The 15,340-nt window shown below is 44.8% G+C and overlaps 1 non-coding gene across 1 annotated transcript; it reads right to left on the reverse strand.

Moving 5' to 3' along the window:
* Nucleotides 1-1,019: 1,019 nt before the first annotated feature.
* On the reverse strand, nt 1,020-1,126 carry LOC139037296 (U6 spliceosomal RNA). The gene has a single exon (XR_011490117.1). It is a non-coding gene; the product is annotated as a U6 spliceosomal RNA (small nuclear RNA).
* Nucleotides 1,127-15,340: the final 14,214 nt, after the last annotated feature.

A 15,340-nucleotide genomic window follows, 5' to 3' on the forward strand; every position in this document is an offset into this window, starting at 1 on the left:
GTCGTGGCACACAGGCTTAGTAGTTCTGTGGCATGTGGGATCTTAGTTCCCCAGCCAGGGATGCAACCCTCACTCCCTGCATTGGAAGGTGGAGTCTTAACCACTGGACCACCAGGGAATGCCCCTTCTATGGGGTTTTTTTGAGATGAAAGCTCATAATGTGTTGAGAGGAGGTTGCAATAGCTTTGAAAAGAGGCTGGAGTCAGTTGGAAGTGGAGAGGCAGTTCCATTTGGAGGGAACAGCATACATGAAAACAGGAACGTGTGAAAGTCTATGTTTGGGTATGACTGGGTATCACTGGATATCACTGGGTATCGCTGGATAGAGCAGAACTATCCACACTGAGAGAGAGAAAGTGGTGAGAAGAGAAAGCTGTTGACATATGAAAAGCGATGGACAGAATAAGGTTCTTCTTCCTAATTGGGAGGCAACAGGAATGACAGGAAGTCTGGTTTTCTCAAGACAGTTTTCATTTCATCTCTGCTTCATGCATAATTACTAAGAACACCCTAATTCACTCTTAAAAGTACTATGGCTTGGATAAGAATTCATATGATCATCTTGGCAACAAGAAACGTTTGTTGTTGTTTAGTCACTAAGTCGTGTCCAACCTTTTGGAACCCCATGGACTGTAGCATGCCAGGCTTCTCTGTCCATGGAATTCTTCAGGTAAGAATACTAGAGTGGGTTGCCATTTCCTCCTCTAGGAGATCTTCCCCATCTAGGGATCCAACTCGCGTCTCCTGCTTTGGCAGGCAGATTATTTATCTCTGAGCCACCAGGAAAGCCCCAAGAAACCTTCAAACTCTGGGTTTTTTTTTTTTTTTGGTGAGTAATGTCTTTGCTTATTATTTTTTTTCCCATTTATTTTGATTAGTTGGAGGCTAATTACTTTACAATATTGTAGTGGTTTTTGCCATACATTGACATGAATCAGCCATGGATTTACATTTGTTCCCCATCCCGATCCCCCCTCCCGCCTCCCTCTCCATCCCATCCCTCTGGGTCTTTCCAGTGCAAAAATATGGAACGCTTCACGAATTTGCGTGTCATCCTTGAGCAGGGGCCATGCTAATCTTCTCTGTATCGTTCAAATTTTAGTATATGTGCTGCCGAAGCAAGTACCAAACTCTTTTAAAAACAGAGGGCAAAGGAGTTGAATACGGATGGTATTATCAGAATTGTATTTTACCAAGACTAAACAGGTACTTCATTGGGATTTACACTCAATAGGGGAAGAAATTAGATAGGGATGGGATGATCATTCAGAGGTTGTTACAGCTTTATTGGAGACAAAAGTAAAAAGAGTCTCAACTGAGTTGCTGGCCATACACGGAAGGCAGTCTCTGTGCTAAGTTGCTCAGTCGTGTCTGACTCTTTGCGACGCTATGGACTGTAGCCCACCAGGCTCCTCTGTCCTTGGAATCCTCCAGGCAAGAATACTGGAGTGGGAGCCATTCCCTCCTCCCAGGGATCTTCTCAACCCAGGAATGGAAGCCGAGTCTCCTGCTTCAGCAGGCGGCTTCTATACCACTAGTACCACCTGGGAAGCCCCTATCAAGCCACAGGAACACCCAATATAAGAGAACAGTGTTGTTTTTCCCCTTCAGAAAAAGGGTCTAGCCCCAATGAGCCTCACCCTTTCACCTGAACAAGGGTTAAACCTCTGTCACTAACAGGCTATCATAGAAATGACAGGGTGTGATTTCTGATGCCCACTCATAAAAGATGCTGTGGCTTCCTCCTTGCTCTCTCTCTTTCTTGGATCACTCGGCCTGGAAGAAGCCAGCTGCCATGTTGTAAACACCCGCAAAACAGCCCCATGGAAAGGTTCATGTGATTAGGAACTGAGATCTGACATCTCCAGCATGAATTCACAAATTCACCAGCCCTCTGTGTGAGCCACCCTGGCACTGAGCCCTCTGGCTCCAGCCAGCACTTCAGATGCCTGTGGCCCCAGCTGCCATCTGAGTACAATCTCATGAGAGGTGCTCAGCCAAACCACCCTGCCAAGCTCCTCCTGACTCACAGAAAATGTGTGAGATAAAAAATGTTTATTATCACTTTACCCTGAGAGGTTTGAGGTAACTTATTATGTGCCAACAAACAGGAGATCATAAAAATAAAAAGGAAAGAATAAAAACGAATTGCATGTAGAAACCTAGAGTAACTGGCATGTGGATGGGTTCTCTTCCCAGTTTCTCCTTCAATTAACACCAAGTGATGTTGGTGAATGTACCTAATATACAACAGTCTTGGTTTCCTCACCTGCAAAATAAGCAGGCCCCACCAATGACCTTCAGCATCCCCTCTATTAACAGCATCCAAATTAAAGTGTGAAAAAGTGAAAGTCACTCAGTCGTGTCTGACTCTTTGCAGCCTCTTGGTGGCAGGCAACCAGGCTGCCTCCTTTGCAGGCAGATTCTACCGTCTAAGCCACCAGGGAAATCCCAGATTAAATGATCCCATTATTCAAAAAGGAATACTTATTAGTCGCTGAGCAGAGTTTAGAAATTATCCCATTCGGGACTTCCCTGGTGGTCTAGTGGTTAAGACTACACACTCCCAAGGCAGTGGCCCTGGGTTTGATCCTTGGTCGGGGAACTAGATTTCGAATGCAGCAACTAAAGATCCCACATGCCACAACTAAATGGAAGACTCCGCTTGCCGCAACTAAGACCCAGAGCAGCCAAATAAATACAATATTTAAAAAAGAAATTATTCCATTATTTGGAGGGCTCTCTATGTCTCTGACCTCATCCTGTTCAACCGTCTTATCAATGACTGAATTGAAAATATGCAAGGCATTCTTGTCAAAATCCAAGATGATGAAAAACCCTTGAGGGAAAGCAATTGTACTGCTGAAACCAAATGCTTGAGAATCTTGAAATTCAGGAACAAGGAGCCAAGAATAACAAGACACAATGTAACAGACTCATAGACAGTCTCTGAAGGTCTGAAAATTCATCCCTAGGAGCATAAGAGTGTGGTAAGAATAACACTCACTATGAGTCAATCATGTGGACCAGCTGCCAAGGAATGAGTCTACCTGCCTTGTACTAAATTTACTCAACAATCACTCAGGCACGGTACTAAGCATCAGGGCTACAGCAATGACTAAGACACATATTTAGGTTACATTTATAGAATTACAGAACCTAAAAATAAGCAAAGAGAGAGCCCCATGACAAGCCTGGCTTGGCCAGATGTATTTGATCTATAGAAAATTATAGAGTTTAATCCGAGAAGAGCTAACCAGAATGAATATGGAACTCAAAGTAACCAGAATCAAGCAACCTTTATTAAGTGGCTACTCTATATGTCCTGTCCAGGGACAAACTGTCCAGAGAGAAGAAAGGGTGACTTAGGATAGAACCGTGTTGAACTCACAATGCATAAAGGACAGGCAGAAGAAGAGGATCTGCAAGGGAGTAAGTGGGAGCTGCAAGAAAAGTGGGAGAAAAATCTGGAAGCTAAAACAAAAATGTGTTTCCAAGGTTGCCAGCATGTGGCCCAATATTTGTCTCTTCGTCCAATCTCCCCTACTACCCTTGTAACTTACTCACTCTAGCCCGACCACACGGGTCTTAGTGTCATTTCTCAAACATCCCACACTCTTTCCTAACTCTGGGTCATTCAGTGTCTTCACTATTCCTACTCTCCAAGGATAGTCCAGTCTCTCACTTCATTCAGATCCCAACTCACATGCCACCTCCTCAGAGATCTTACCCGATCTGACCCTGATTCATTTCTCCTCTCAGTACTTATCACTCAACTCCCAACATTTTATAAATCTACTTGCTCCTTTATTAATTATTTCCTCATCTCCCCCAGCCCCATATATACACGTTGATCCCACCTGCCTCTTTCCCTGATGAATCCACACTGCACAATATGCAGTGTGTCTGGAACACTGTAGGTGCTTTGTAAATATTTGATAAGGGAATTAAGTCAAGATGCCAAGGAGAACTTCAGTAATCTTGACAAGAACAATTCCACTACAGGAACAAAAGGTCAGGCATAGAGGGGACAATAGAGGAAACAAGGTCTGAGAAAGCAGGAGAGGATGAGATCTGAAACACTGATGGTGTAATTAGCTTGAGATGAGAGACAGGAACCTTAACAGGCAGGAAGGAGAATGGATAGAGCTCCTTGATATGGGGTTAAGAAGTTAAAAGATTCCTCATTTCATGACTGCTGGTTTTGGGGGGTTTTTTTAAGATTTTTTTTTTTTTTGATGTGGACCATTTTTAAAGCCTTTATTGTATTTGTTACGATATTGCTTCAGTTTTTATGTTCCGGATTTTTGGCTGTGATGCATAATCTTAGCTACCTGAGCAGGGACCAAACCTGCACCCTCTGCATTGGAAGGCAAAGTTTCAACCATTGGACAACCAGGGAAGTCCCCTGATGGTTATTTTACTTTCAAAGTTGTACTAAGGAGTCACCCGCTGAGATAAAGTGGGGAAAGTGGTGGGACCATGGGTTTGAGGACAGTGGAATAAAGGAAATTTGAGGTGCTCCCTGTGAGCAAAGCCAGACTGCAAAGTGGGTTCAATAAAAGGGCAATGAGCACGGGAGGACAGTGGCTGAGTAAAGGCTCAGAGAATTAAGTGGGGAAAAAGGTGAAACCAGGAGGGAGTTTATAGATGGGGTTGTGCAAAGTGGTCAAGAGACTGACCTCTACGGGGTCAAAGAACAATGACTCCCTCCTCCCCACCCCATCACTAACAACCTGTGGAAGGGACAGAACATATCATATCTATCCTGTAGAAGTAGGGGAGAGGAAAAAGCATCTGTCTTCAAAAAAACAGAAAAGATCACGGGGTTTTCCCTGGTGGTCCAGTGGTTTAAGACTCCACCTTGCAATGCAGGGGACATGGGTCCCATCCCTGGTCAGGGAACGAAGATTCCACAGGCCACGGAGCAGCCAAGCCCATGCACCACAACTAGAGAGAGTCCTTGTGCTGCAAAGTAAGATGCTACTGAGTCAACGAAGACTCCCCTTGCCACAAAGAAGACCCCACGTAGGGCAACTAAGAGCTGACACAGCCAAACACATTAATAAGTATTCTAAAAAAAAAAAAGAAAAACCACCATGGAAAACTGTATCTGACATGATTTGTGTGTGAGACTAAAGTCAATAGGCAGCAATTATGCACAGAACTGACCCAAAGTAAAAAAAAAAAATTATGCTGAGAATCATCAAAGTTGTGAAAAGTCATAGAAAGATAAAAAGCTGTCTCTTGGGTAGGGGACACTCATGTCTAGAGGTGCTCAAGGACAGAGTGGGATGTTACAGGGAGGGAGGATCCGAGGAGAGCAAGAGGTATGATGGAGATGCTGGTGAGCCTCAGAGTTGCCTCAAAGGCAGGCGGGAGGGAGAAGGGGGGCCTGACAGGTAGAAACAGGTGAGGGCAGGGGCTGCTACCCACTTCTGCCAGAGCAAACTGTGCTCTGTATATAATTTGTATATTGCATACAAGTATTATATATATTATAAACACCAGAAATCTCTTTCTCAGGGTTCTAGGGGCTAGCAAGTCCAAGGTCAAGACACAGAAAGATTCAGTGCCTAGTGAGGGCTTGCTTCCTGGTCCATAGACGGCTGCCTTCCCTCTGCGTCCTCACAAGCTCTCTGGGCTCTCTGGGCTCATTTTCGTAAGGACACAGATCCCATTCATGAGGGCTTTGCCTTCCTGACCTCATCTCCTCCCAATGGTCCTCCTTCAAAACACCGTTACTCTAGGGATTAGGTTTCAGCACATGAATTGGTGGCGGGCCGGGGACACATGTGTTCAGTCTATAGCACTAGACCATACGGGGTACTCTGAGAGCTTGAGCAGGTTGATGCTTGTCTGTATGCACACCAAGAATCAGAAAACAAAACTTCGAGACTTCTGGGGATGCCAGAGCTTGAATCCAGGAAGTCGAGGAATGTTTCCTCCTGTGTTTTGTGGAACTCTTAAGTGGAGAACAGAAGCTGGCATGGGTGCTCTGTCCTTAATGTTAAGTGTAGTCGCGCAGTCATGTCTGACTCTCTGCAACCCCATGGACAGTAACCCACCAGGCGCCTCTGTCCACGGGGATTCTCCAGGCAAGATTATTGGAGTGGGTTGCCACGCTCTTCTCCAGGGGATCTTCCCGACTCAGGGATCAAACCCGGGTATCCTGAGCCTCCTGCCTTGCAGGCAGATTCTTCACCATCTGTGCCACCAGGGAAGCCAGTTCCGTCCTTAAGAAGCCTTCAAAGCCCACTCACCATGGCACAAGACCCCAAGCTCCCTGAAATGACCATCTTTGATTTGCCGCGCAAAGAATGCTAATTCAGAGTCTGGGGATTTTCTGGTTCCTCCTTTCCTTCCAATACAGTCTGTCTGTGATGATAAACACTAGGCCTCACGTGCGTGTGTGTAGGCCTATGTGTCAGCAAACATGCTGCCTTTCCGAAGCATGTGGAAGTGGCTGTGAGCCGTGACTCCACCAGAGGGCTGTGCCAAATCAACCCTCCTCTGGAAAATCTTCCTGGGGACACTTTGCATCCAGTCATTACTCATGAAACCAGACGGTGTTTCTTAAAGTGCCAGCATCCTGGTACTCAACAGCTTTGCACACCCCAACTGGGGTGACCTGGAATTCTTCCAGGAGGGACAGGGACTGCCACTGGCCACCTCAGACTCTCTAATCTCACTTGCCCCCACAAAGGGACCCAAACACAAAATACCACTGCCAAAAGATCCTCAGAGCATGTAACAAATGATTACAATCCTGGTCCAGTTGGCACTGAGCAAATGCATGGTATACTCATTCAATACACACCGAACAGATTAGACATCCCTTCCTGCTTCCTTTCTGAGTTTCCCAGGTGGCATTAAAGGATGTGCCTGACAATACAGGAGACATAAGAGATGTGGGTTCGATTCTTGGGTCCAGAATATGCCCTGGAATAGGAAATGGAAACTCACCCTAGTATTCTTGCCTGGAGAATCCCATGGACTGGTGGGCTACAGTCCATAGGATCACAAAGAGTCAGATATGACTGAAGCAACTGAGCATGAAAGCATGCCTGCTTCCTTTTCACACACCTGAGACCAGGGCTGATGGGACCAGCTCCACTTAGATGTGCCAAGAGGGGTTAAAAGACCTGCTAAACATCCTGCAGGAGACAGGAATCAAGACCATCCCCAAGAAAAAGAAATGCAAAAAGCAAAATGGCTGTCTGATGAGGCCTTACAAATAGCTGTGAAAAGAAGAGAAGCAAAAAGCAAAGGAGAAAAGGAAAGATATTCCCATTTGAAAGCAGATTTCCAAAGAATAGCAAGGAGAGACAAGAAAGACTTCCTCAGCGATCAGTGCAAAGAAATAGAGGAAAACAATAGAATGGGAAAGACTAGAGATCTCTTCAAGAAAATTAGAGATAGCAAGGGAACATTTCATGCAAAGATGGGTTCAATAAAAGACAGAAATGGTAGGGATCTAACAGAAACAGAAGATATTAAGAAGAGGCAGCAAGAATACACAGAATAACTGTACAAAAAAGATCTTCACGACCCAGATAATGATGGTGTGATCACTCACCAAGAGCCAGACATCCTGGAATGTGAAGTCAAGTGGGCCTTAGGAAGCATTATGATGAACAAAGCTAGTGGAGGTGATGGAATTCCAGGTGAACTATTTAAAATCCTGAAAGATGATGCTGTGAAAATGCTGCACTCAATATACCAGCAAATTTGGAAAACTCAGAAGTGGCCACAGGATGCACAATTGCACTCATCTCACATGCTAGTAAAGTGATGCTTAAAATTCTCCAAGCCAGGCTTCAGCAATATGTGAACCGTGAACTTCCAGATGTTCAAGCTGGTTTTAGAAAAGGCAGAGGAAACAGAGATCAAATTGCCAACACTTGCTGGATCATCAAAAAAGCAAGAGAGTTCCAGAAAAACATCTACTTCTGCTTCATTGACTATGCCAAAGTCTTTGCCTGTGTGGATCACAATAAACTGTGGAAAATTCTGAAAGAGATGGTAATACCAGACCACCTGACCTGCCTCTTGAGAAACCTGTATGCAGGTCAGGAAGCAACAGTTAGAACTGGACATGAAACAACAGACTGGTTCCAAATAGGAAAAGGAGTACATCAAAGCTGTATATTGTCACCCTGTTTATTTAACTTACATGCAGAGTATATCATGAGAAACGCTGGGCTGGAAGAAGCACAAGCTGGAATTAAGATTGCCGGGAGAAATATCAATAACCTCAGATATGCAGATGACACCATCCTTATGGCAGAAAGTGAAGAACTAAAGAGCCTTTTGATGAAAGTAAAAGAGGAGTGTGAAAAAGTTGGCTTAAAGCTCAACATTCAGAACACTAAGATCATGGCATCTGGTCCCATCACTTCATGGCAAATAGATGGGTAAACAGTGGAAACAGTGGCTGACTTTATTTTTCTGGGCTCCAAAATCACTGCAGAAGATGATTGCAGCCATGAAATTTAAAGACTCTTACTCCTTGGAAGGAAAGTTATGACCATCCTAGACAGCATATTAAAAAGCAGAGACATTACTTTGTCAACAAAGGTCCGTCTAGTCAAGGCTATGGTTTTTCCAGCAGTATGGATGTGAGAGTTGGACTATAAAGAAAGCTGAGTGCCAAAGAATTGATGCTTTTGAATTGTGGTGTTGGAGAAGACTCTTGAGAGTCCCTTGGACAGCAAGGAGATCCAACCAGTCCATCCTAAAAGAGATCAGTCCTGGGTATTCATTGGCAGAACTGATGTTGAAGCTGAAACTCCAATACTTTGGCCACCTGATGTGAAGAGCTGACTCATTTGAAAAGACCCTGATGCTTGGAAAGACTGAGGGCAGGAGGAGAAGGGGAGGACAGAGGATGAGATGGCTGGATGGCATCACTGACTCAATGGACATGGGATTGGGTGGAATATTGGAGTTGGTGATGGACAGGAAGGCCTGGTGTGCTGCGGTTCACGGGGTCGCAAAGAGTCGGACACGACTGAGCAACTGAACTGAAACATCCTGCAGCCGATGCAAGGGATTTGCCTAGTGCCCACTGAGAAGACTGAGCACCAAAGAATTGATGCTTTTGAACTGTGGGGCTGGAGAAGACTCTTAAGAGTCCCTTGGACAGCAAGGAGATCAAACCAGTCAATCCTAAAGGAAGTCAACCCTGAATATTCACTGAAAGAACTGATGCTGAAGCTAAAACTCCAATACTTTGGCCACCTGCTGTGAAGAGCTGACTCATTGGGAAAGACCCTGATGCTGGGAAAAACTGAAGGCAGGAGGAAAAGGGGATGACAGTGGATAAGATGGTTTGGATGACATCACTGACTCAATGGACATGAGTTTGAGCAAATTCTGGGAGATGGTGAAGGACAGGGAAGTCTGGCATGCTGCAGTCCATGGGGTCACAAAGAGTCGGACGCGACTGCATGACTGAACAACAACCAACAAAGCTGTTGCTATTTCCAGTCCATTAAGGCCAGGAGACACTGGGCAGCTCTCTGTGTTTTAACATAGAAATAGGCCAACAGGAAACCAAGAAGGTATACCAACCAGCACGAAATCAAAGATGAAACATATTTTAAGGAGAAAGATGGAACCAGGCATGTCCAACACTGTAGAGTGAGGTCTTTAGAAAGAGGCCATCCAATTGGGCATTTGGGAGTTAGAGAGTTCTGAAATGATTTTGGGTGCAATGGTAGAAAAACAAACCAATCTGAAAGGAGTTAAGAAGTCAAGCAGCAGTGAGGGACTTGGCGAAATGAGTATGTGATGATTTTTAAAGAAAATCAGAACAGAAGGAGAGAATAATAGCCAAGCTACGGCAGGTTGGAGAGGCATTAAGGTTGAGAGAGAGGTTTCTTTGTGAGTATATTTATAAAGATGAGAGAAGCACTAAAGAGCAAGGAATAGAAGAGTTAGGAAATAATTCATTACCCAAAGCACAGGCAAAAGATTTATGAGGGGAAAAAAAAAGGCAGCATTTATTAGACAGTTAGCATGAGCCAACTACCACACATGGAGATAACATCAATAGAGATAGTTAGAGATAAGTAGTCTTTAGATCTCAGATCAACCATGAAAGTTTAACATTACCCATCTTTTACAGATGAAGAAACTGGAAGTTTAGTAACTTGCCCAAAGCCCACATTTAATAAGTTTAGCAGAGCTGAGATTTCAAGTTACTATTACTTACCTCTAACAGAAGCAGAAGATATTAAGAAGAGGTTGCAAGAATACACAGAAGAACTATACAAAAAATATCTTAATGACCCAGATAACCATGATGGTGTGATCACTCAACTAGAGTCAGACATCCTGGAATGCGAACTCAAGTGGGCCTTAGGAAGCATTACAGTGAACAAAGCTAGTGGAGGTGACAGAATTCCAGCTGGGCTATTTCAAAACCTAAAAGATGAAGCTGTTAAAGTGCTGCACTCAATACGCTAGCAAATTTGAAAAACTCAGCAGTGGCCACAGGACTGGAAAACGTCAGTTTTCATTCCAATCTCAAAGAAAGACAATGCCAAAGAATGTTCAAACTATCATATAATGGCACTCATCTCACCTGCTAGCAAAGTAATGCTCAAAATTCTCCAAGCCAGGTTTCAATAGTACATGAACCGAGAATTTCCAGATATTCAAGCTGGATTTAGAAAAGGCAGAGGAACCAGAGCTCAAATTGCCAACATCTGCTCTATCATTGAAAAAGCAAGAGAGTTCCAGAAAAACATCTACTTCTGCTTCATCGACTACGCCAAAGTCTTTGGCTGTGTGGATCACAACAAACTGTGGAAAATTCTTAAAGAGATGGGGATACCAGACCACCTTACCTGCCTCCTAAGAAATCTGTATGCAGGTCATGAAGCACCAGTTAAAACCAGACATGGAACAATGGACTGGTTCCAAATTGTGAAAGGAGTACCTCAAGGCTGTATAGTCACCCTGCTTATTTAACTTATATGCGGAGAACATCATGCAAAATGCCAGGCTGATGAAGCACAAGCTGGAACCAAGATTGCCAGGAGAAATATAATAACCTCAGAAATGCAGATGACACCACCTTTTGGCAGAAGGAGAAGAGGAACTAAAGAGTCTCTTGAAGAAAGTGAAGAGTGAAAAACCTGGCTTAAAACTCACCATTCAAAAAACTAAGATCATGGCATCTGGTCCCATCACTTCATGGCAAATAGATGGGGAAACAATGGAAATAGTAACAGACTTCATTTTCTTGGGCTCTAAAATTACTGCAGATAGTGACCGCAGCCATGAAATTAAAAGATGCTTGCTCCTTGGAAGAAAAGCTATGACCAAGCTAGACAGCATGATAAAAAGCAGAGACATTACTTTGTCAACAAAGGTCCATAAAGTCAAAGCTATGGTTTTTCCAGTAGTCATGTATGGATGTGAGAGTTGGACTATAAAGAAAGCTAGGCGCTAAAGAACTGATGCTTTTGAACTGTGGTGTTGAATAAGACTCTTGAGAGTCCCTTGGACTGCAAGGAGATCAAACCAGTCAATCCTAAAAGAAATAAATCCTGAATAGTCATTGGAAGGATTGATGCTGAAGCTGAAGCTCCAATACTTTGGCCACCTGATGTGAAGAACTGACTCATTAGAAAAGACCCTGATGCTGGAAAAGATTGAAGGCGGGAAGAGAAAGGGGAGACAGAGGATGAGATGGTTGAATAACATCACTGACTTGATGAACATGAGTTTGAGCAAGCTCTGGGAGTTGGTGATGGACAGGGAGGCCTGGCATGCGGCAGTCCATGGGGTTGCAAAGAGTCAGACACGACTGAGCAACTGAACGGATTATTTACCCCTAGAGCCCACGTATTTTCCACTTAATCAAGATGCCACACTTTAGAAACAAGGTTCCTCACTGCCGTGTGAAGAAAGAAACAAAATCAGTGAAAAGAGAAACAGATTCTGAGGTAGAAACACTCTTTTTTAAGTATCTTTAATTTATATTGGAGTATAGTTGGTTAATAATGCTGTGTTAGCTACAGGTATACAGCAAAGTGATTCAGTTATACCCACACAAGTATCCATTTCTTTCTCAAATTCCTTTCCAATTTAGGCTATTACAGAATAATGAGCGGAGTTCCCTATGCTATAGAGTAGGTCCTTGTTAGTCATCTATTTTACATATAGCAGTATGTACATGTCAATCCCAAGGGGCTTCCCAGGTGGAGCTAGCGGTAAAGAACTCGCCTGCAACGCAGGAAACACAGGAGACACAGCTTCGATCCCTAGGACCAGAAGATCCCCTGGAGGAGGGCGTGGTAACCCACTCTAGTATTCTTGCCTGGAAAATCCCGTGGACAGAGGAGCCTGGCAGGCTACAGCCCATGGAGTTGCAAAGAGTTAGACACGACGGAACCAACTTAGCACACACGCACGTGTCAATTCCAATTCTCAATCTATCCCTCCCCCCTCCACCCTTTCCTCCTGGTAACCATAAGTTTGTTGTCTAAGTTTATTATAAGTTTGGGAACAATCTTAAGTACAAAGTCAGGTGAGCCTGGGTGAACACCTTAGTGTTCTCAGAAAACAATCATATCTTACCTGCAATTACACATTTATCTCCAGCCAAGTGCTGGAAATTTTCCATTTGGCCCCCATATCTACCATCTCTGTCTCACCATTTTGCTCTGTGACCCTGGAGGCTGACTCTTGGGAACAATACACCTGGCTCCCTTGTCTTTCGGCTTCTGATTGGGTCCTGCCAAGGGAGGCGATAAAGACCATAAAGAAGGCTGAGCGCCGATGAAACTGTGGTGCTGGAGAAGACTCTTGAGAGTCCCTTGGACTGAAAGGACATCAAACCAGTCAATCCTAAAAGAAATCAACCCTGAATATTCATTGGAAGGACAGATGCTGAAGATGAAGCTTCAATACTTTGGCCACCTGATGAGAAGAGCCAACTCACTGGAAAAGACAGATGCTGGAAAGATTGAGGGTAGGAGGAGAAGGGGACAACACAGGATTAGATGGCTTGATAGCATCACCGATTCAATAGACATGAGTTTGGGCAAACTCCAGGAGATGGTGAGCGACAGGGAAGCCTGGTGTGCTGCCGTTCATGGGGTCACAAAGAGTCAGACACGACTTGAGGACTGAACGACAACAACAAGGGGAGGTGATGGCTGGAGACAGGAGAACAGGGAATGGGGACACAGCTTGGGCCACAGCTTTCTCCTGCCACATCACCACAGATTGATCGGATCCTTGTAAAAAGGCCACAGCTCCAGTCAGGCAGCCCTCTTCTATAGCAGTTGACACCCTTCAGGGTGCTTCAGTGTCCTGTGCTGATTTCTCTTATCTCTCCCACGTCTTTGAAAAGAATTTCTATTAAATTCTCTCCCATTACTGTGTCCGAGGGCACCATCTGTGTCCTGCCAAGCCCCAACAATCCACCTGATCAGACATATGCTCCTGGCTGCTTCCTCACATACGATAACATGGTCACCCCCACAAGCATCCACTTCCCACACACTTTGATATGTACATCAGCCAATAGCAAGGTCTTCAGAATGGAAAAATTGAAACATTTTTCACAACATAAGCTGAACCTTGGCATTGAGTATCAGTTGAAACCTCACACCGCAAATAACTTAAAAATGGATGACATTTAATCATGGATCTCAGTATTCTCAGGTCCTCTAAACCTCCCCTAAAGAAACGAATCCTGGATATGACTGACCCAGGTTCAGAAACGGGAGGAATACACCAGACCTGAAGCTACAATTAGATTCAAGTTCAAAGCTCTTCCTGGTTCTGGTCTTGAAAGGGAGGCTAGCCAATCTTTCTCTTATGATTCATACTCTGTGATAGAGACTTAATTTAAAACATTAATCTGCCTTTCAAAAGGGTAGTGAAATGCTGGATGCCCTCAGGACAGCTTCTTCTTTGTCTACCTGTCTCTTCTCCCTGCCCCAAGGGAAAAAAACCACCCTGAGTTTTTCTTACTCATGTCATTCACTTATTTTGGGAAGGTGAAACCACCCAAGTTTTGCTTTTCACGTGTAGTTTCTTTCTCAGGCCCTGAGTAAGCACTGCTGGGTGCTGGTCACAGGAAGCTCCCTTTGCACCAGGTATGCCTGGCCCCCCACCCCAAGCAGAGCAGGGGGTCCTGACACCAGCAGTGACTCCGCCCCAAGCCTCCAGGTCTAGTCTGTGACTTTAGGCCAGCCACCATCGCACTCTTTCTTTCTCTCTGAGCCCCTCTTTACTTCCTCTGTAAACTAACAGGTTCACATTAAATCAGCAGTTTGCAGGGTTTTTTTTTAAGAATGGGGTGGGGGGTGTGTTTTATCACTTAAAAAGTATCGTAGTCCTGAGAGGTGGTGGTTACGTTTAGGCCTCTGGTCCAAGATCATGTTCAAAGCAGGACTAGCTTTTAGGAATCTTTATAGTAACTCCACAACCCTGTGGCAACCTTTAATACATATTTAATACGTCTTAGCCACATGCTGGGCTTCCCTGGTAGCTCAGATGGTAAAGAATCCCCCTGCCATGGAGGAAACCTGGGTTTGATCCCTGGGTCGGGGAGATCCCTTGGAGAAGGGAATGGCTACTCACTCCAGTATTCTTGCCTGGAGAATCCCATGGACAGAGGAGCCTGGCTGGCTGCAGTCCATGGGTCGCACAGAGCTGGACATGACTGAATGACTAAGCATGAGTGCGAGTCACGTTAGAACCTCTGTCCCCCAAAATCTCCTGCTGCTGCTGCTAAGTCGCTTCAGTCGTGTCCGACTCTGTGCGACCCTATGGACAGCAGCCCACCAGGCTCCTCCATCCACAGGATTCTCTAGGCAAGAACACTGGAGTGGTTGCCATTTCCTTCTCCAAAATCTCCTGCACGTTGGTTTTTTCATGAATACCTAAGACCTGGCATTCATATACAGGCCTGGCACGTGAGAATCTCAATGTCTTCCTGGGGTGTCAGGCTTGGTCTAGGACACTAAAAGAATGACCCTAAATCTCTGGGGTGTAAGGCCCTAGTTAGAGGCTGAGGTAATCTCCTCAAGGATTGGGTCAGGTTTTCCCCCAACTCTGGACCTCAGATCTAACCAAAGCAAAGATCGGCATCTCTGAGGCAGAGATTTTAGAGAGAAGCACTGGAGACACCTCCCAGGCAAGGGCTATCCAATACCAAGGACAAGGCCCCATCCCAAGCCACATATCCATCCGGATTTGCCCTAGATATCTGGGAGGACAGTGGACACTGAGGATTGACCTATATGGCTCCCACTCAAAATAGCCCATTAAAAAAAGAAAAAAATCTACTCTCCCAGAGGACTAGATTCTT

This window comes from Odocoileus virginianus, chromosome 10 (assembly GCF_023699985.2).
Source record: "Odocoileus virginianus isolate 20LAN1187 ecotype Illinois chromosome 10, Ovbor_1.2, whole genome shotgun sequence".
In the NCBI taxonomy this organism is placed as follows: domain Eukaryota; kingdom Metazoa; phylum Chordata; class Mammalia; order Artiodactyla; family Cervidae; genus Odocoileus; species Odocoileus virginianus.